The sequence below is a fragment of the Triticum dicoccoides genome, chromosome 4B (assembly GCF_002162155.2).
Source record: "Triticum dicoccoides isolate Atlit2015 ecotype Zavitan chromosome 4B, WEW_v2.0, whole genome shotgun sequence".
NCBI lineage: Eukaryota > Viridiplantae > Streptophyta > Magnoliopsida > Poales > Poaceae > Triticum > Triticum dicoccoides.
Window position 1 is genome coordinate 75,938,575 of NC_041387.1, and position 22,942 is coordinate 75,961,516.

Below are 22,942 nucleotides of genomic sequence, written 5' to 3' on the forward strand. Positions count from 1 at the left end.
ACTGATCTTCAGGCTGGAACGCATGGTTGAAGCGGTTGCGGCAGTGGAGCGCATCATGACCAAACTTGCTGCAGACCTCGCACTTCAGGTTGCTGCGGCCATTGTTACGACCGCGTCCACTGCGGCCATGATTGCCATTGTTGTTGTTGTTGCCGCCCTGTCCACCCTGGTTGCTGCTACCTCTTGAGCACTGTGTTGGATTTCCCCGAAGAGGAGAGGATGATGCAGTAAAGTAGCGTAAGTATTTCCCTCAGTTTTTGAGAACCAAGGTATCAATCCAGTAGGAGATCACGCACGAGTCCCTCGTACCTACACAAAACGATAGCTACTCGCAACCAACGCGATTAGGAGTTGTCAATCCCTTCACGGTCACTTACGAGGGTGAGATCTGATAGAGATGATAAATAATATTTATGGTATTTTTGATATAAAGATACAAAGTGAAAAGTAAAAGGCAAAGTAAAAACAAAGCAAATAATAAAGTAATGGAGATTTATATGATGAGAATAGACCCGGGGGCCATAGGTTTCACTAGTGGCTTCTCTCAAGAGCATAAGTATTCTACGGTGGGTGAACAAATTACTGTTGAGCAATTGATAGAAAAGCGAATAATTATGACGTTATCTAGGTATGATCATGTATATAGGCATCACGTCCGAGACAAGTAGATCGAAACGATTCTGCATCTACTACTATTACTCCACCCATCGACCGCCATCCAGCATGCATCTAGAGTATTAAGTTAAAAACAGAGTGACGCCTTAAGCAAGATGACATGATGTAGAGGGATAAATTCATGCAATATGATAAAAACACTGTCGATGTACTAGAGTAGGGGTACCCTAGTATCTCGAACTCGTGCACGGGCAGTTGCAGCGCCCCGCGGCAAGGCTTGCCGGACGACCGTCAGGGTCCTCCATGGGTTCCCTTGGAGCCCCTTCAAGAACAAAGTATTCAAGATGAAGAGACAAGGCCCCGGCAAGAGGATCTTGCCGGGAAGAGACAAGGCCCCGGCAAGAGGAGCTTGCCGGGAAGGCCAACCAAGGCACCACAAGAAACTTGTCGCGACGCACCACACGTCCCGGCAAGTTCCGGCGAGTGATAAGCTTCCGGACGCGACAAGACGACGACCCCGGCAAGGTACTTGCCGCGGGCCAGCTGCCACTCCATACCCACGCTCCAGCGCTCCCGCCCGCGTGTCGCCATGAGGCTTTCTCAGAGGCGCGTGGCGGGAACCTGTGCAGCCAGGGGTACGCGGTGGCAAGCGGAGATGAAGAGGAGGCCATCGTGGCGAACGGTGGCACTCCTAACGGTCACTTTTTGCACTGTTTAGGCAACTCAGACGGGCATTCAATGCCCCTGTCCCCTGCCGTCAGAGTTAGGTAGGATACACTGTGTCTACAGTAGCGGTAGGTGCAGCTACCTCATTCTTTTTCCATTTCTACCCTCTCGTCTATGTTGCCACCTGTCGGTGACCCCTTGAGAGTATAAAAGGAGGCCCATGCACAATGTAGAAGGGATTCGGCTCATTCGAAAACACCAAAAACCCTCCCACGCTCAGTCTGATAGCGTCCATCGCTCCTAAGCAAGGATTCAATACAATCTAGCAAGCAGGAGTAGGGTTTTATGCATCCGTGCGGCCCGAACCTGGGTAAACTGCTCACGTGTACCGCCCCGATCCGCTCTTTGTGCGGCCTCCGCCCCCCTCCGAACCGAAAGGGGCCCGGTCCCCATAGGTGTTGGTGGATCAGTTTCCCCGACATCTTTGGCGCGCCGGGTAGGGGGCGTCGAGATTGTGCGAACCCGATCCGGCGTGCACGCGAGCTAAATCTTCATCGTCTTCATCGACATGCCACCGAAGAAGAAGGATCCGGAGGTAGCTGTTCCGTCTGCGTCGTTTTCACCGCCTCCGGAGTAGTGGAGTGGACGCCGGCGGAAGAATGGGCCTCGACGAGGGAGCCCTCAGTGCGGCCAAGTCCAAGGACAAGGCGGCACAAACCTCGGCGTCCATGCGCGCACCGCACCCCTCTTAGGAGGCGCGGGACCAGCAGCGTCATGGCGTTCACAGCACCATACGTCCGCTGGGCCAAGATCAAGCTGGTGGTTCTCGTGGCGCTCAAGACCAACATGCACGTCAACATGCTGGCTCGAGCGAAGTACGGTCGCCTGGACGGGGCACTGCTCCTTCTAACATGGTTAGGAGTCCGAGCACGCCCCACTCCTCGCACCGTTCACCCCCGCCGCCCACCACTCCAGCAGAAGCCTTGGCGCGAGCTCAACTGCTCCTAGACTATCCTCCGACGATGGACAAGACCGACGAATGGAGGGCCACTATCCAGAGCCTCATCGGCTTCTCCAACAGCGACACTGCGCGGCAACCAAGCACCTCGCTGCCGCGGCAGGACAGCCGGACGCGAGCCGATGGCAACAAGACCGGGGGAGGTGCGACTTCCATGCACTCTCCACTACAAAGGCCAAAATTGCCGACTCACTGGGTCCACCCCGACAGTGGCTCCACCGCGTCGTCGGACCCACGAGCTCGTCGCGACCAGCGCCAAGTTCTCCATGAACGACAACAAGAAGACGCTCGAACCCGCATCGAGCGCCAAAGAGAAGCGCGACGTCAATCCGACAAGCGCGCTGGGCCCTCTGTTGACATGCATGCGCTAGGGGAACCAGGCGACCTGCCGTACGCGGTAGGTTGTCCTGCGTTCACCCGTGAGCTGCGGCAAGTCCAGTGGCCCAGCACAAAGAATTTCAAACCAGACGTACCAGAGAAGTACGACGGCAAGACGCATCAGTCGGAGTTTCTCAGCATCTACACCATCGCGGTGCAGGCTGCCGGGGGATGGGACGACAAGATCCTTGCCAACTACTTCCCGCTGGTACTCAAGCCCAACGTCAGGTCCTGGCTCATGCACTTGCCGGACAATTCCATCTCCTCTTGGGCAGATTTATGCCATCAGTTTGTCGGCACCTTTACAGGCGGCCACAAGCCACATGGCCAAGAGAGCGATCTTCATCTGCTCGCCCAGAAGGAAGGAGAGCCACTGCGCAAGTACATTCAGAGATTCAGCCGTGTACAGCACAACATCCCAGACGTCCACCCCGCCGCGATCATCAGCGCGTTCCATTAGAACGTGCGAAACCGAAGGATGAGGGAGGAGATGGCGATGTGTAAGATCAGAGACGTCAGCGAGCTTTACGCCCTGGCTGACAAGTGTGCACGCGCTGAAGAGGGGAGGAGGCTCCCCGGAGAGAGTACAGGAGCAGGAGGATCTGACAGTGAGGATGCCGCCCCGACAAGGAAAGGCCGGCGGTGGAACAACAGAAGGAAAAAGGGCAAGGAACTGCTAGCTGTCGAGCAGACCGGCAACGGAGGTGGCACCAAGGAAGCTAAAGCTGGTGGCTCCGACAAGGAGGCCCAGCCTGTGGCGGCCGCCGACAAGCAGGACAGCTCCAGCAAGCAGTATTGTAAGATTCACCGCACCAAGGGTCACGATCTCCAGAACTGCAAGAAAGTCGAACAACTTGTTGAGCAACAGAAAGCTGAGTACGAGCGGCGCGACAAGGAGAAGGCCCGGGAAGGAACTGGTGGATCCGGCAAGAAACGTCCCAGCCGAGGAGGACGCCGCGGCAAGGCCAAGCAGCGGCAAGGAGACAGACCTCCCCGCGGCCGCGACAAGGATGAAGATGATGACGACGACGAAGACATGGATGATGACGAGGCCGACGAGCAGGAATTTCAGAAAGCCACAGAGGTCATGTGCGTTGACGGTGGTGCTTCTCTGCATACTTCGCACCGCCAATTCAAACAATGGATGCGGGAGGTTAATGCAGCGGAACCATCCGTAGAGTCACGCAAGCCTCTGAAATGGTCCAGCACGCCTATCATCTTCGACATTGAGGATCACCCTGATCGCGTAACTGCGGTCGGGTGCTTGCCGATGTTGGTTTCACCAACTATCCGCAACCTCAAGGTCACGAAGATGCTAGTTGATGGTGGGGCCGGCTTGAACCTGATATCCTCCGCGGTCCTCCAGAAACTTCAGATCCCTGACAGCGAGCTCGAGGAGACCGGCACATTCCAAGGAATCAGCCCGGGAAGAAGCAAGCCGAAGGGAAAGATCACGCTGCCGGTCACATTTGGCAGCGAGATGAACTTCAGAACTGAGAGGGTCACATTTGACGTTGCCGATTTTCCATTGCCCTACAATGGGATCATTGGCCATCCAGCGCTCGCCAAGTTTATGGTAGCCTCTCACTATGCATATAACATGCTCAAGATGCCAGGCCCGATAAGTGTCATCTTTGTCCCCGGCGACAAGAGGGATGCCCTTATCTGCACCGACAAGATCTACCGGGAAGCAGCAGCTGCAGCTGATCACAACGCACTTGCCGCTGAAGCTCCCAGGGGGAAGAAGAAGACAAAGTCCGACAAGAGCTCTGATGCCCACTCCGGCAAGCGCACCTCTTCGGAGTGCTGCGCTACCATCAAGGACGCACCATCGAGCTCCACCGGCAAGTGCAAGAAGACGATGGCAGCTCCACCCGAGACCAAGAAGGTGTCCGCCAAGGAGGACGGCACTGGTGGTACCTTCACCATCAGTGCCACGCTTGACCCCAAATAGGAAAGCGCGCTCATTGCTTTCCTGCGGGCGAATGTCGACGTGTTTGCATGGCAACCGTCTGATATCCCCGGTGTTCCCAGGAAAGTAATTGAGCACCACCTAGACGTTTGTCCTCATGCTCGGCCCGTCAAGAAGAAAGTCAGGAAGCAAGTAGTGGAGCGCCAAGAGTTCATTGCAGAAGAGATCAGGAAATTGGAAGCAGCAGGCCTTGTCAGAGGAGTGCTCCATCCCATGTGGTTGGCCAATCCTGTAGTCGTGCGCAAGGTGAACGGGAAATGGAGGCTTTGTATAGACTTCACTGATGTCAATAAAGCTTGTCCCAAAGATCCATTTCGCTTGCCGCGCATTGACCAGATTGTTGACTCCATAGCTGGATGTGATTTGCTTTCATTTCTTGATGCATATTCAGGATACCATCAAATCTTCATGGCAGAAGAGGATGAGGAAAAAACCGCATTTATCACCCCTTGCGGCACATACTGTTTCATACGGATGCCCTTTGGGTTGAAGAATGCTGGTTCAACATTTGCAAGGGTAGTCCATGTCGCTTTTGAGCCACAGATACACAGAAATGTGGAAGCCTACATGGATGATATAGTGGTCAAGAGCAAGGACAAGGCTACCCTGATCCAAGATTTAGAAGAAACTTTTGTAAATCTGCACAGGATCAACCTCAAGCTCAATCCCGAGAAGTGCGTGTTCGGAGTCCCTTCCGGCAAGCTTCTCGGGTTCTTTGTGTCTCAGCGGGGAATTGAAGCCAACCCCGACAAGATCAAGGCCATCGAGCAGATTGAAGCACCGAAGCGCGTCAAGGATGTGCGAAGACTTGCCGGTTGCGTGGCTGCTCTCAGCAGATTTATCTCTAAGTCCGCAGAGCGCGCCTTGCCGTTTTTCAAAATATTGAAAAAGGCAGGTCTGATGAAGTGGACTCCGGAAGCGGAGGATGCGCTACAGGACTTGAAGAGGTACCTGTCCTCCACTCCAATACTTGTCGCACCTAAGCCACAAGAGAAGTTGCTGCTGTACCTAGCGGCAACCAATCAAGTGGTTAGTGCTGCGTTAGTAGCGGAGAGGGAGGCGGATGATGAGCCAACGACCGCGACAAGTGAATCCAGCGACAAGCAGGGGGCTTCTCCGACAAGCTCTGGTCCCGACAAAGATGAATCTGCGCAGACGTGCAAGGAGGTGCAGAAGAAGATGGTGCAGCACCCAATTTACTTTGTCAGTTCCCTTCTCCAGGGGGCTAGGTCGAGGTACTCTGGTGTACAAAAATTGCTTTTCGGCCTTCTCATGGCCTCGAGAAAGCTGTGCCATTACTTCCAGGCACATGAGATAACAGTTGTCACTCGCTTTCCGTTGAAGAGGATACTGCAAAATCCAGAAGCAACAGGCAGGATTGTCGAGTGGGCGCTGGAACTGTCAAGCTTTGGCCTCAAGTTTGAGAGCGCTTCAACTATCCAAAGAAGAGCATTGGCAGAGTTCATAGCAGAGTGGACGCCAACCCCAGACGAAGAAATTCCAGAGACAAGCATCCCCATCAAAGAGACAAGCAAGGAGTGGCTGATGTACTTTGATGGTGCCTTCTCGCTGCAAGGCGCCGGTGCAGGCGTGCTGCTTGTCGCACCCACCGGAGAGCACCTCAAGTACGTAGTCCAGATGCACTTTCCCAAAGAGCAAGCAACCAACAATACTGCAGAGTATGAAGGATTGCTTGCTGGTCTCAGAATCGCAACAGACCTTGGGATCAAGAAGCTCATTGTCAGGGGTGACTCACAGCTTGTCGTCCGCCAAGTGAACAAGAATTACCAAAGTCCGTTGATGGAAGCATATGTTGATGAAGTGAGGAAGCTAGAAGAGCACTTTGACGGCCTACAAATGGAGCATATCCCAAGATCTCAGAATGACATTGCTGATGGCCTGTCAAAGTGCGCCGCACTACAAGTACCTGTGGAACCAGGGATCTTTGTGCTCAAGTTGACTCAACCATCCATAACACCATCAACTGGGCAAAGCAAGAAGAGGAAGTTGGTTTCTGGTGACTACTTTCCGGCAGGGCTTCCCGAAGCCGCCGCCAAGAAAGTCCCCAAGATCAACACCAAGGATGCTGAGGGGCAGTCTGCTCCGGCAAACTTTATGGTTTGTTCCGTCGAAGCAGATGCTCCCGACAAGTTTTGCTCCGGCGAGCTTGCCGGGGAACATCAAGCTCCGGCAGGGCCGCAAGTCCTTGCCGTAGAAGCGGATGTTCCCGCAGCAGCAGATACGCCTTTAGTCCTTGTTGTCGAGCCACAAGCTCCAGCATGGGCACAGCAGATTGTCCATTTCCTTCAGACAGGAGATCTTCTCGAAGAGCAAGAAGAAGCGGAAAGAGTAGCTCGGCAGTCAAGTATGTACCAGTTTGTCGATAGCATACTGTACAGAAGAAGACTCAACGGTGTGAAATTGAAGTGTATTCGCCGGGAAGAGGGACAAAAGCTGTTGGCAGAGATACATGGAGGCATATGTGGCCACCACATAGGTGCAAGGGCACTTGCCGGCAAGGCTTTCCGGCAAGGCTTCTTTTGGCCGACGGCCCTCCAGGATGCAACTGCACAAGTAACCAAGTGTGAACCGTGCCAGTTCCACTCCAAACAGATACACCAGCCAGCTCAAGCTCTCCAGACGATCCCTTTATCCTGGCCATTTTCGGTCTGGGGGCTCGATATCCTCGGCCCTTTCCCCCGAGCTGTCGAGGGCTTTGAGTACTTGTACGTCGCAATCGACAAGTTCACAAAGTGGCCGGAAGTGCAGCCAGTGAGGAAGGTGACAGCACAGTCAGCAGTCAAGTTCTTCAGGTCGATTGTTTGCCGTTTCGGGATCCCTAACAGGATCATCACCGACAACGGCACGCAATTCACGAGCCGCACCTTCATGCAGTACATCCAAGACCTTGGCGCCAAGGTCTGCTTCGCTTCTGTTGCTCATCTGAGAAGAAACGGTCAAGCAGAGAGGGCAAATGCCGAAGTGCTGCGCGGGCTCAAGACCAGAACTTTCGACAGGCTGCACAAGTGCGGAAAAAACTGGATCGAGGAGCTGCCGGTGGTTCTTTGGTCGATCAGAACGACACCAAATCGAGCCACTGGCCAGACACCTTTCGCTCTAGTCTATGGAGTAGAGGCAGTTCTCCCCACGGAACTCGTATACGGGTCACCTCGAGTGCTCGCTTATGATGAGCTTGAGCAAGAGCAGCTGCGGCAAGACGACGCGCTGCTCCTTGAGGAAGATCGTCTTCAGGCTGCTGTACGAGCTGCTCGATACCAGCAAGCTTTGCGCCGCTATCATAGCCGCAAAGTTAAAGCCAGAAGCTTCGAGGAAGGCGACCTTGTTCTTCGGCGCGTTCAATCCGCCAAGAATTCCAACAAGTTGACGCCGAAGTGGGAAGGCCCTTATCGGGTAAGACGAGTCACGAGGCCTGGCGCTGTCCGCCTTGAGACCGAAGATGGCGTTCCGGTGAGCAACTCCTGGAACATAGAACATCTTCGTAAGTTTTTCCCGTAAGGCGCGGTTGCCGGAACCCCGTTCCGGCAACCACCTTTTGTACAAGTCTTGCCGCTGTTGCATGTAATCCTTTGTACAAAGCTGGGCGCAGATCCCGTGCATAAGTAAAATTTCATGTGCTCCGCACAGCTTGTCCATTTCATGCATTAGTTCCTTTCTTGCATGTGATTATCTGACACTTTGTGCAGCACTTACATCCGGTAAGCAGTAACGAGCCAAAGAGCTCCATACTATTATTTTCTCTTCTTTCTTTTTCTTCTAAAGGAAAAGAAGGTTCCCTCGCCCACAAGGTTTGCCGGGGGGGTGGAAGGAAAAGATAATGGTGTGGAACGGGCCGTTCAAGAGAGTTTCTCCTTGCCGGGAAGCAGACGACAGAAAAGCCTTATTGCCAAAGTTTGAGCAATCAAATTTTAATTTTTTAAATTCTTTAAGTTATCTCCCTTGAACGACCGCACTTTGTATGGAAAACCTGTGCGCGGAGGAACCAACTCGTAGCTAGTTGCGCCTTTACTTTGTTTCGAGTTCGCTCAACAACTTAAGTGAGCTGCTAGCGCCCTTACTTTGCTTCGAGTCCGCTCAGCAACTTAAGTGAGGCGCTAGCGCCCTTACTTTGTTTTGAGTTTGCTCAGCAACTTAAGTAAGCTGCAACTAGTTGCGACAAGGTTTCTTGCCGGTAGCGGCACCGCCAGTAGGCTGCTGACGTCCCGCACTCAGCGCTCGCGGCCCAGGTGTCTGCACCGGCAAGTTCCCTAAAAGCGTAGGGTAAAAAGACATACAAAGGGAGGGATCAAGTAAAGGGAATAACATTGCAATCATTCCATAGAACAAAGCTATATTACAAAAATAACTTGTCGCGCCTCTAATAAAGTGTTCCGGTGACATAGCTGGCAGCGACAAGGAAAGAAGAAGTGGGCGGCCTAATCTACGAGATCGCCTTCGACCCTCTTGATTCCACTCACCTTGTCCACAATGGGTGCGACAAGGGCTTTGAGCTCCTCCAGATCAGCTTCTGGCGGCAAGGTCCTGAGGATATTGGTGAGACGGAGGCCCGGATTGCGGAAGGCCACCTTCATCAGCACCTTCTCCAGAACTCCGGCGCAGATCATGCGCGACTCGTCGGCCAGCTGCTTTGGGATCCGTTCCCGGAGCTGCTGGAGAGCCGTCGCCACGCCCTTGAAGAACAGAGTGAGCTTGGCGCTGGGTTGGAGATTCTCGTCGGAGGAATACCTGAAGCCTTCCACCCCCAACTGCACCAGCTCCTCTTCAATGACTGCAGCAACGTTCACGAGGCCCTCCGTCCAGAGCGCCACAGTATCTCTGAGAAGATTCTGGGTTTCGGCGGCCCTCGCCAGCAGCGCATCGTTGGCCTTGATATCCTTCTTCAAGTCCGCCTCTCGTTTCTTGGCGCTGTCCAACGTCTCCGTCAAGGTGGCCAGCTTCAGCGTCAGATCGGCGTTGGAATCCTTGGCGGCGCTCAGTTCCTTGCCCCTCTCGGTGAGTCAGCCCTGCAGCTCACCATGGGCAAGGGCGTCCTTCTCGCGCTCTAGCTTGAGCGCGGCAAGCTCTTCGCCACCAACCTTCAGATCAGCTTCTAGCTGCGCCACCTTTGCCTCCAACTCTTTCTTGGCGGCCTCGGCAGCCGCAGCCGCATCCTTTGCCTCTTGGAGCGTCCCGCCAAGTGCACATTCGCGCGCGGCAAGCTCCTCTTCGTGGCTGTCGAGGTTCACTTTCCGCTGAGTCAGCTCGCCTTCTCGCGCATACAGCTTCTCGCCGGTGAGCCGCTGCTGCTCTTCAGCTTCGGCCTTCTCGAGGAGGAAGGCCTTCCGCTCCTCAACAAGCTGCTCCCGCTCCTCCGCCAAGGCCCGGAGAGTTTCTTGGCAAAGACCCCTGAGCTCCTCCGCACGCTTCTCTATGTCCACGCTCGCCCTCGCGACAAGCGCTTCCCGGGACTCCAACTTAACTTGGCAGGCGCGGTAGAGCGCCAGCAGCCTCCGTAGCAGCCGCTCCTCCTCGGGCTCGTCACTGCTGCTTCCCGGCGCGTCAACGATCGACAACCCGGCGGAGGCAAGCACCTCCCCATCCAAAACTTCTCCTTCCACCGGCGCCTTGAAGCTTGACGCCCAAGGGAGCTTGATGAAGATGCCCTCGCCAGCCTTCAGATAGGCGACGGGCTGGGGCTCCTCAGAGCCTGACGCTGCGGCAGCGGCGGAGGGATCGGCGGTCGGTGCAGCGCCTGACGCTCCTGCGGCCTCAGGGCCGTCAGTGCGGTCGCCAGATCCCCCGCCAGCTACCTCGGCGGCAGCCTTGGCGGCCTCTTCACCGGCAGGCACATCGGCACCAGCTCCGTCTTCGGCAGTCGCGGCATCATCAGTGTTGCCACGCGCGTCCTCTCCGCCGCCCGCCTTGGTCTCCATCGGATTCGCGGAGGGTGGACCTGACGACCGGAGAAGAATGAGAAGTCAAACAAGCACTCAAGAAGAAAAATCAGCAGAAGAATCCAAAAAAGTTTCGGGCAGGAAGGATTACCTGTGCTGGGATCCGCTGTCATAAGCTCCACCACCGGCGGATCATTAGCGCTGTCCCTTGCCGGAGACTCCTCCCTTGCCGGAGGCTCCTCCCTTACCGGACAACGCTCCCTTGCCGGGGAGTCCGCCCTTGGCGGCGTAGTCGAAGCAGACGACGAGTCGGAGGAGATCACCATGCCCTCCTGATGAAGTTGTTCTGCTCCTGCACAAACAAACCAGTGGTCAGATGTCAACAAAGGAAAAGAGCAACCGCGCGCACCCAGAAGCAGAAAGTAAACCATATGCTTACGCTGGGGGCTGCGCTGGGGGCTGCTTTGCGAAGTGATGGCCGGATCCGGCAAGGTGGTCTCGGGCGCGCCTCCTGTCGTCGCAGTGGGCTCGTCCTCGATGACCACCACCTGAGCCTTGGCCCTCTTTGCCGCCCTCTGGGCCAGAGTCCTGAAAAGGGAGAGTCCAGGGTGGGTCAGATCAGATGCAAGATAGGAATGGCAAGTTGAAGAACTACAAGAACAAGCAAGGGAATCTTACTCTTCTTCTTCTTCCTCCTCGTCGGAGCTGAGCGCGGAGAGGTCGAAGTTCGGCCCACTTCCAGCGCGACGAGGTAGAGGGGTGGGATCCCTTGACCGCTTGGCGGGGGCTGCGGCGCGAGCCCGAGACGGCCCCGCTTCAGTTGTCGCTGCGGCGGGAGGCGCTCCCGCGGCAACCGTACTTGCCGCGGTAGAGTACGTCGCGCGACGCTGCGGCTGTTGGCCCACTTGCCGCCCTGCTGCGTCGCCAACCCTGCGGAGGCGCCTTCTTGGCTGCGCTGGGGGCTGCGCTGCGGGCCCTGCTCGCGGCAAGCTCCTCGGAGATGGCGGGCCGCTCGCACCCTCGGCGGGCCCGTTCGACTCGGCATCGGGCGCGGCGAGCTCTTCTTCCTCTTTGGGCTACTCCCGTTCGGCAAGACTCATCGCCAATGCCGCGTCCGCTTCCTCCACGGTAAACCCGAATTCACCCGCGGCCGCGGCTACCACCGCCTCTTCCGCCCTGGTGGCGATGCGCTCCATCTCTTGATCAGTGGTGTCGCGGGTGAGGAGCTTCTTCTCGTCAGCATTGACCGCCACCTCCACTAAGCTGTCGAAGAACTGCTGCACGACATCACCGGCGGGCTCTTGCCAAGTTGGAGCGATCCCGTGCGAGTCACACAACGGCATCATTGCGCAGATGCGGTTGCGCGAGGAGTTGTTACACAGAGGCACGACGCCTGCCGGCAACCTAAACCACTCGGGATGCTGCGGGTCGTGCTTGAATATTTCCTTAAGTATCCCGTCCAATTCTATGACGGTGAAATTGAAGTTGAGGCCTGGGCGCAACCTCATGATGTCTGCCCGGCCTCCAAATTCCCAGGCGGGTCTCCCCTTCGCCTGAAGAGGGGCGATGCGGCGGCGGAGGAAATCTGCGCCGACAGCTCCTACAGTCAACCCGGCAAGCCTGAGGCGCAAGATCCGGGTGGTGGCGATCTTCAACTTGTCATCATCCGCGGACAGAGCGCTCCAATCATTGCCTCGCACTGCTGGGGCTTGGCGCAGGGCGGTGAACGGCTGCGGGCTCTGTTCTACAACCCAGCACCAATCTGCTCTCCACTCGTCCCACTTGCTGCGGAGCTCCCCCTCCAGATAGGTCTCCTTCTTGCCGGCCCGCAAGATCCAGGCGATCCCGCCGGCAAGAGGTTCCCCTCTCTCGACACGAGGCATAAAGAAATGGCGGAAGAGAGCTACGTTGGGGTGAACTCCGACAAAGTTTTCGCATAGATGGGCGAAAACTGCCATGGTCAAGACAGCGTTGGGGGTGAAGTCAAGGAGGTGGAGTCCATAGGTGTTCATGACGTCGCAAAAGAAATCAGAGAATGGCGGGCAGAGCCCGCAGTAGAAGAACACGGCGAAGAAAGGATATCCGCCAACTGGAGCTGCTTGCGAGGCGACGGCGGAGAGTACCTTTGTGCGCGGATGCGCCCGTGTCTCCGTCGACCAGAAGAGATAGTACCACTCCCTCAGATCCTTTGCAGAGAGCTCAGGGAGGAAGGTGGCCCGCTCTTTCCGCAGCGCCTCAAGCCGCTGCGCCTCGGTCGACTTCACAGCTTTCGTGGCCTTCTCCTTTCCGGGCTTCGGAGCCATGGCGGAGGCGTTGGGGGAGATCGACGGCTCTGGTAGTGGCGGCGGCGACGGGAGTGGAGCGCTGCTCTTTTTTGACTTTGGAAGCGGAGGAGGGCGGCAGAGGTTTCTGAGATTGCAGCAGCAAACGGCGAAGATAGGGGAAATACCCCTGTTTCCCCTGCTTATAAGGAGGAGGGGCCGGACGTTGCGCTCTTTCCGAATAAAGAACCACCCACGATCTCCCCCACGACGCCGTGATTGACGCGTGCCGTTGCGGGGGGTGCGGTGGATACGGAGTTAGATTCGGCATACCCCAGGCCCGCGCGTGCCCGTGCCCTGTTTTGGGCCTGGCCCAACAGCGCTCGGCACCGTGTATGGCCCAGGCCCGGGGGCTCCTGTCGGTGTACTAGAGTAGGGGTACCCTAGTATCCCGAACTCGTGCACGGGCAGTTGCAGCGCCCCGCGGCAAGGCTTGCCGGACGACCGTCAGGGTCCTCCGTGGGTTCCCTTGGAGCCCCTTCAAGAACAAAGTATTCAAGATGAAGAGACAAGGCCCCGGCAAGAGGATCTTGCCGGGAAGAGACAAGGCCCGGGCAAGAGGAGCTTGCCGGGAAGGCCAACCAAGGCACCACAAGAAACTTGCCGCGATGCACCACACGTCCCGGCAAGTTCCGGCGAGCGATAAGCTTCCGGACGCGACAAGACGACGACCCCGGCAAGGTACTTGCCGGGGGCCAGCTGCCACTCCATACCCGCGCTCCAGCGCACCCGCCCGCGTGTCGCCATGAGGCTTTCTCAGAGGCGCGTGGCGGGAACCTGTGCAGCCAGGGGTACGCGGTGGCAAGCGGAGATGAAGAGGAGGCCATCGTGGCGAACGGTGGCGCTCCTAACGGTCACTTTTTGCACTGTTTAGGCAACTCAGACGGGCATTCAATGCCCCTGTCCCCAGCCGTCAGAGTTAGGTAGGATACACTGTGTCTACAGTAGCGGTAGGTGCAGCTACCGCATTCTTTTTCCATTTCTACCCCTCTCATCTACGTTGCCACCTGTCGGTGACCCCTTGAGAGTATAAAAGGAGGCCCATGCACAACGTAGAAGGGGTTCGGCTCATTCGAAAACACCAGAAACCCTCCCACGCTCAGTCTGATAGCGTCCATTGCTCCTAAGCAAGGATTCAATACAATCTAGCAAGCAGGAGTAGGGTTTTACGCATCCGTGCGGCCCGAACCTGGGTAAACTGCTCACGTGTACCGCCCCGATCCGCTCTTTGTGCGGCCTCCGCCCCCCTCCGAACCGAAAGGGGCCCGGTCCCCATAGGTGTTGGTGGATCAGTTTCCCCGACAAACACCATCTTGTTATCCTCGATGGCAACAATACAATACGTGCCTTGCTGCCCCTGCTTTCATTGGGAAAGGACACTGCAAAATTGAACCCAAAGCTAAACACTTCTCCCATTGCAAGAACTACCAATCTAGTTGGCCAAACCAAACAGATAATTCGAAGAGACTTGCAAAGATAACTCAATCATACATAAAAGAATTCAGGGAAGATTCAAATATTATTCATAAATAAGCTGGATCATAAACCCACAATTCATCGGTTTCAACAAAAACACCGCGAAAAAATATTACATCGAATAGATCTCCACGGGAGAGGGGGAGAACATTGTATTGAGATCCAAAAAGAGAGAAGAAGCCATCTAGCTACTAGCTATGGACCCGAAGGTCTGAAGTAAACTACTCACACTTCATCGGAGAGGCTATGGTGTTGATGTAGAAGCCCTCCATGATAGATGCCCCCTCCGGCGGAGCTCCGGAACAGGCCCCAAGATGGGATCTCGCGGATACAGAAAGTTGCGGCGGTGGAATTAGATTTTTGGCTCCGTATTTGATCTGTCGGGGGTACGTAGGTATATATAGGAGGAAGGAGTACGTCAGTGGAGCAACAGTGGGCCCACGAGGCAGGGGGCGCGCCCTAGGGGGGGGGCGCCTCCCACCCTCGTGACCGCCTCTTTTGTTCCTTGGAGCAGGGTCCAAGTCTCCTGGATCACGTTCGGTGAGAAAATCATGTTCCTGAAGGTTTCATTCCGTTTGGACTCCGTTTGATATTCTGTTTCTTCAAAATACTAAAATAGGCAAAAAACAGCAATTCTGGGCTGGGCCTCCGGTTAATAGGTTAGTCCCAAAAATAATATAGAAGTGGAAAATAGAGCCCAATATAGTCCAAAACAGTAGATAAAGTAGCATGGAGCAATCAAAAATTATAGATATGTTGGAGACGTATCAAACATCCCCAAGCTTAATTCCTGCTCGTCCTCGAGTAGGTAAATGATAAAAAAGAATTTTTGATGCGGAGTGATACTTTGGCATAATTTCATTGTAAATCTTCTTAATTGTGGTATGAATATTCAGATCCGAAAGATTCAAGACAAAAGTTCATATTGACATAAAAGTAATAATACTTCAAGCATACAAATCAAAGCAATCATGTCTTCTCAAAATAGCTTGGCCAAAAGAAAGTTATCCCTACAAAATCATATAGTCTGGCTAAGCTCTATCTTCATCACACAAAGTATTTAATCATGCACAACCCCGATGACAAGCCAATCAATTGTTTCATACTTTAGTAATCTCAAAAAATTTCAACTTTCACGCAATACATGAGCATGAGCCATGGACATAGCACTATAGGTCGAATAGAATGGTGGTTGTGGAGAAGACAAAAAAAGGAGAAGATAGTCTCACATCAACTAGGCGTATCAACGGGCTATGGATATGCCCATTAATAAGTATCAATGTGAGTGAGTAGGGATTGCCATGCAACGGATGCACTAGAGCTATAAGTATATGAAAGCTCAACAAAAGAAACTAAGTGGGTGTGCATCCAACTTGCTTGCTCACGAAGACCTAGGGCACTTTTGAGGAAGCCCATCATTGGAATATACAAGCCAAGTTCTATAATGAAAAATTCCCACTAGTATATGAAAGTGACAACATATGAGACTCTCTCTATCATGAAGATCATGGTGCTACTTTGAAGCACAAGTGTGGTAAAAGGATAGTAGCATTGTCCCTTCTCTCTTTTTCTCTCATTTTTTTATTTTTTTTATTTTTTTTATTTGGGCCTTTTCTCTTTTTTTTATGGCCTCTTTTTATATATTTCGTCCGGAGTCTCATCCCGACTTATGGGGGAATCATAGTCTCCATCATCCTTTCCTCACTGGGACAATGCTCTAATAATGATGATCATCACACTTTTATTTTTCTTACAACTCAATAATTACAACTCAATACTTAGAACAAAATATGACTCTATCTGAATGCCTCCGGCGGTGTACCGGGATATGCAATGAATCAAGAGCGACATGTATGAAAATTATGAATGGTGGCTTTGCCATAAATACAATGTCAACTACATGTTCATGCAAAAAGCAATATGACAAAAGTAATGTGTGTCATATGAACGGAACGGTGGAAAGTTGCATGTCAATATATCTCGGAATGGCTATGGAAATGCCATGATAGGTAGGTATGGTGGCTGTTTTGAGGAAGGTATATGGTGGGTGTATGATATCGGCGAAAAGTGCGCGGTATTAGAAAGGCTAGCAAAGGTGGAAGGGTGAGAGTGCGTATAATCCATGGACTCAACATTAATCAAAAGAAATCATGAACTTGTTGCAAAAATTTAGAAGTCATCAAAAACCAAAGCACTACACGCATACTCCTAGGGGGATATATTGGTAGGAAAAGACCATCGCTCGTCCCCGACCGCCACTCATAAGGAAGACAATCAATAAATAAAATTATGCTCCGACTTCATCACAAAGCGGTTCACCATACATGCATGTTACGGGAATCACATACTTCAACACAAGCATTCTTTAAATTCATTATCACCCCAACTAGCATTGCTTAGATATTATCACCTCCATATCTCAAAACAATTATCAAGCATCAAACTTATCTTAGTATTCAACGCGGTCAAAAGAAAGTTTCACATATCTTGAATACCAAGTATATTATCTTTAAGCAAATTACCATGCTATTAAAAACTCTCAAAATAATCTAAGTGAAGAATGAGATATCAATAGTTTATTTAAAACAAATCCACCACCATGCTCTAAAAGATCTAAGTGAAGCACTAGAGCAAAAATTATCACGCTCAAAAGGGTATAATTGAAGCACTATGAGCAAAACTATCAAGCTCAAAAGATATAAGTGAACCACATAGAGTATTCTAGCAAATTCCAAATCATGTATGGCTCTCTCAAAAGGTGTGTACAGCAAGGATGATTGTGGTAAAATAACAAGCAAAGACACAAATGATACAAGACGCTCCAAGCAAAACACAAAACATGTGGTGAATAAAAATATAGCTCCAAGTAAATTACCGATGGAAGTAGACGAAAGAGGGGATGCCTTCCGGGGCATCCCCAAGCTTTGACTTTTTGGTGTCCTTGGATTATCTTGGGGGTTCCATGGGCATCCCCAAGATTAGGCTCTTGCAACTCTTTGTTCCATAATCCATCAAAAGAATTCACCCAAAACTTGAAAACTTCACAACACAAAACTCAATAGAAATCTCGTGAGCTCCGTTAGTGAAAGAAAACAAAAGAATACTTTAAGGTACTGTAATGAACTCATTCTTTATTTATATTTGTGTTAAACCTACTGTATTCCAACTTCCTTATGGTGTATAAAATAATTTATTAGCCATAGATGCATTGAAATAAGCAAACAACACACGAAAAACAGAATCTGTCAAAAACAGAACAGCCTGTAGCAATCTGTAACTAACGCAAACTTCTGGAACTCTACAAATTCTACCAAAATAGGACGTACTGTGCAATTTGTTTATTCATCAGCATAAAAAAGAATCAATGCAAAAGTACGTTTCTGTGATTTATTGATTTTTTTCTCGTGAGCGCAAAGTTTCTGTTTTTCAGCAGAGTCAAATCAACTATCATCGTAGGTTATCCTATAGGTTCTACTTGGCACAAACACTAAACAAAAGATAAAAACACATCTAAACAAAAAGTAGAAACAAAATTTAACACTAAACAGGAACAAAAACAAAGAACAAAAAATAAAATTGGGTTGCCTCCCAACAAGCGCTATCGTTTAACACCCCTAGCTAGGCATAAAAGCAAGAATAGATCTAGGTTTTTCCATGTTTGGTAGGCAATCCATAAGTGGCTCTCATGATAGATTCATATGGTAATTTTATTTTCTTTCTAGGGAAGTGTTCCATACCCTTTCTCAAGGGAAATTGGAATCTAATATTCCCTTCCTTCATATCAATAATCGCACCAATCGTTGTAAGGAAAGGTCTACCAAGAATAATAGCACATGAAGGATTGCAATCTATATCAAGAACGATAAAATCTACGGGCACATAATTCCTATTTGCAACAATAAGAACATCATTAATTCTTCCCATAGGCTTTTTAATAGTGGAATCTGCAAGATGCAAGTTTAGAGAGCAATCTTCAAAGTCACGGAAATCTAGCAAATCACACAAACTTTTGGGAATAGTGGAGACACTAGCACCCAAATCACACAAAGCATGAAATTCATAATCTTTAATTTTAATTTTAATAGTAGGTTCCCACTCATCATAGAGTTTTCTAGGGATAGAAACTTTCAACTCAAGTTTTTCTTCATAAGATTGCATCAAGGCATCAACAATGTGTTCGGTAAGGGCCTTATTTTGACTATAAGCATGAGGAGAATCTAGCACGGATTGCAACAAGGAAATACAACCAATCAAAGAGCAATTTTCATAATTAAATTCCTTGAGATCCAAAATAGTGGGTTTAGCAACATCTAGGTTTTTATTTCTTTCAATCCCACTTTCATCAATTTCATCATCAAGGTCTAGAAACTCCGAATTCTTAGAACGCCTTCTAGGTAAAGGAAAATCATATTCAGTTTCATAAAGATTTATATTGCAAAGCAAAGATTTAATAGGGGACAAATCAATAACTTTTAGATCTTCATCTTGATTTTCATAGGAATTGGAAGAACACGCTTTAATAAAAGCATCTTTGGAAGCACGCATCCTAGCGGTTCTTTCTTTGTACTCATCAATGGAAATTCTCATGGCTTTGAGGGACTCATTGATATCATGCTTAGGAGGAATAGATATAAGCTTTAAAGAATCAATTTCAAGAGAAATTATATGAACATTCCTAGCCAAATCATCAACTTTAAGCAATTTCTCTTCAAGCAAAGCATTAAAATTATTTTGTGAATTCATAAACTCTTTAACACTACTCTCAAATTCAGAGGGCATCTTATTAAAATTTGCATAAGAGTTGTTGTAGGAATTTCCATAATTATTAGAAGGATTACTAGGATAAGGCCTAGGATTAAAATTCCCTCTATACGCGTTGTTTCTAAAACTATTCCTACCAACAAAATTCACATCCATAGATTCATTATTATTCTCAATCAAATTAGATAAAGGCATATCATTGGGATCAAGAAAAGTATTTTTAGTAGCAAACATCTTCATAAGTTCATCCATCTTTTCACTCAAAACATCAATTTCTTCTATAGCATGCACTTTCTTACTAGAAGATCTTTCGGTGTGCCATTGAGAATAATTAGCCATAATATTATTTTGAAGAATCTCCTAATGTAATTTCCATAAACGTGCCTCCCGCGGCCGAATCTAAAAGATTTCTAGAAGCAAAATTTAATCCGGCATAAAAATTTTGTATGATCATCCATAAATTCAAACCATGAATAGGGCAATTACGAAGCATCAATTTCATTCTTTCCCAAGATTGGGCAACATGCTCATGATCAAGTTGTTTAAAATTCATAATATCGTTCCTAAGAGTGATGATCTTAGCGGGAGGAAAAAACTTAGAGATAAAAGCATCTTTGCACTTGTTCCAAGAATCAATACTATTTTTAGGCAAAGACGAAAACCAAACTTTAGCACGATCTCTAAGTGAAAACGGAAATAACTTCAATTTGACAATATTGTTATCCGTATCTTTCTTCTTTTGCATATCACACAAATCAACGAAATTGTTTAGATGAGTAGCGACATCTTCACTAGGAAGGCCGGCGAATTGATCTTTCATAACAAGATTCAGCAAAGCGGTATTGATTTCACAAGACTCATCATTATTAAGAGGAGCAATCGGAGTACTGAGGAAATCATTATTATTGGTATTCGAGAAGTCACACAATTTGGTATTATCTTGTGCCATGGCAACAAGTAATCCAACACATAAGCAAACAAAAAGGAAAACGAGAAAAAGGCGAAAGGGAAAGAGAGGAGGAGATTGGGAAAGATAGGGCGAATAAAACGGCAAGGGTGAAGTGGGGGAGAGGAAAACGAGAGGCAAATGATGTAATGCGAGAGATAGGGATTGTGATGGGTACTTGGTATGGTTGACTTTTGCGCAAACTCCCCGGCAACGGCGCCAGAAATTCTTCTTACTACCTCTTGAGCACTGCGTTGGATTTCCCCGAAGAGGAGAGGATGATGCAGTAAAGTAGCATAAGTATTTCCCTCAGTTTTTGAGAACCAAGGTATCAATCCACTAGGAGATCACGCACGAGTCCATTGTAACTACACAAAACGATAGCTACTCGCAACCAACACGATTAGGAGTTGTCAATCCCTTCACGGTCACTTACGAGGGTGAGATCTTATAGAGATTAAATAATATTTATGGTATTTTTGATATAAAGATGCAAAGTGAAAAGTAAAAGGCAAAGTAAAAACAAAGCAAATAATAAAGTAATGGAGATTGATATGATGAGAATAGACCCGGGGGCCATAGGTTTCACTACTGGCTTCTCTCAAGAGCATAAGTATTCTACGGTGGGTGAACAAATTACTATTGAGCAATCGATAGAAAAGCGAATAATTATGACGTTATCTAGGTATGATCATGTATATAGGCATCACGTCCGAGACAAGTAGATCGAAATGATTCTGCATCTACTACTATTACTCCACTCATCGACCGCTATCCAGCATGCATCTAGAGTATTAAGTTAAAAACAGAGTAACGCCTTAAGCAAGATGACATGATGTAGAGGGATAAATTCATGCAATATGATAAAAAAAAACCATCTTGTTATCCTCGATGGCAACAATACGATACGTGCCTTGCTTCCCCTACTGTCACTGGGAGAGGACACAGCAAGATTGAACCCAAAGCTAAACACTTCTCCCATTGCAAGAACTACCAATCTAGTTGGCCAAACCAAACGGCTAATTCGAAGAGACTTGCAAAGATAACTCAATCATACATAAAAGAATTCAGGGAAGATTCAAATATTATTCATAGATAAGCTGGATCATAAACCCACAATTCATCGGCCTCAACAAACACACCGCAAAAAGAAGATTACATCGAATAGATCTCCATGAGAGAGGGGGAGAACATTGTATTGAGATCCAAAAAGAGAGAAGAAGCCATCTAGCTACTAGCAATGGACCCGAAGGTCTGAAGTAAACTACTCACACTTCATCGGAGAGGCTATGGTGTTGATGTAGAAGCCCTCCGTGGTAGATGCCCCCTCCGGCGGAGCTCCGGAATAGGCCCATAGATGGGATCTCGTGGATACAGAAAGTTGCGGTGGTGGAATTAGGTTTTTGGCTCCGTATTTGATCTGTCGGGGGTACGTAGGTATATATAGGAGGAAGGAGTACGTCGGTGGAGCAACAGGGGACCCACAAGGCAGGGGGCGCGCCCTAGGGGGGCACCTCCCACCCTCGTGACCGCCTCTTTTGTTCCTTGGAGCAGGGTCCAAGTCTCCTGGATCACGTTCGGTGAGAAAATCACGTTCCCGAAGGTTTCATTCCGTTTGGACTCAGTTTGATATTCTGTTTCTTCGAAATACTAAAATAGGCAAAAAACAGCAATTCTGGGCTGGGCCTCCTGTTAATAGGTTTGTCCCAAAAATAATATAACAGTGGAAAATAAAGCCCAATATAGTCCAAAACAGTAGATAAAGTAGCATGCAGCAATCAAAAATTATAGATACGTTGGACACTTATCAGTTGCCACGGCCAGCGCCGCGACTATCAAAATTGCGGGTGGCTGCACTGGCCGAGGAGTGGATCTCGCCGACGGCGTCCTGCTGCTTGTGACGGAGTTCAACGCTGAGGAGGAGCGCGTAGAAGCTGCTGAGGCTGATGGAGTCATCGCGCACCGTGACCGACGCGACCAAAGGCTCGAACTCGGGACCTAGTCCGGCGAGTATGTAGCTGAGCACCTCTTCGTCGTTGAGTGGCTTGCCGGTGGACGCCATGGCGTCAGCGAAGCCCTGCATCTTGCGGTAGTACTCCGAGGCGGTGAGGTCCATCTTCTTCAGATTGGAGAGCTGATAGCGCAACTACATGAAGCGGGCACGATTCTGTGAGGCAAACATGTCATGGAGAGAGGTCCAGACCTGTTCAGACGTGCGAAGCTGGGTCATCTGCCCAAGGATGTCCTCCATCATGGAGTTGAGGAGAGTGATCATCGCCAGTTGGTCTTGCTGGAACCATCGAAGGAACGCCGGATTGGCCACCTCCTTGGCTGCATCACCGGTGCCCTCCAAGATGGTCTGTGGTGGTGCCGTCTCGGAGCCGAGGACGTAGCCAAACAGACTGTTCGAAGCGAGAGCAGAGATAGCCTGGGTCTTCCATAGCAGGAAGTAGTCTCTTGTGCGATGCAGGGTGATGAGGTTTCCGATCGAGGTGATTGTGGGCGTGGCAGAGGAACTGGAACCGGTGGCGAGTCTGCCTGTGGCAACCGTGGTAAGGGCACCAACAGTGTTGGAGAGGAGGCTAGGGGTGGTGCCGGCCATGGTGGGAGGAGATGGGATCTTGTTGCTCTATATACCAAGTCAGAAAGGATTGTTTGCCGTGAAGTACCCCGTAGGGCTGGCCATGTATTTATATTCAGGCGATAAGTATCACATGGAGTTGTTACAACTGAAGTATAGAATCGTAACTACAAGATATACATGGCGTGCTATACAAGGATATGCATCGATACGGTTAGCCTGAACTAACGTAATCTACACGGTTGTTTAACACTGCACCTACTACTATTACTCCACACATCGACCGCTACCCAGCATGCATCTAGTGTATTAAGTTC

The 22,942-nt window shown here is 50.2% G+C and overlaps 1 pseudogene; it reads right to left on the reverse strand.

The window, feature by feature from the left end:
• Positions 1-21,949: 21,949 nt before the first annotated feature.
• LOC119296536 lies at positions 21,950-22,088 on the reverse strand (annotated as a pseudogene).
• Positions 22,089-22,942: the final 854 nt, after the last annotated feature.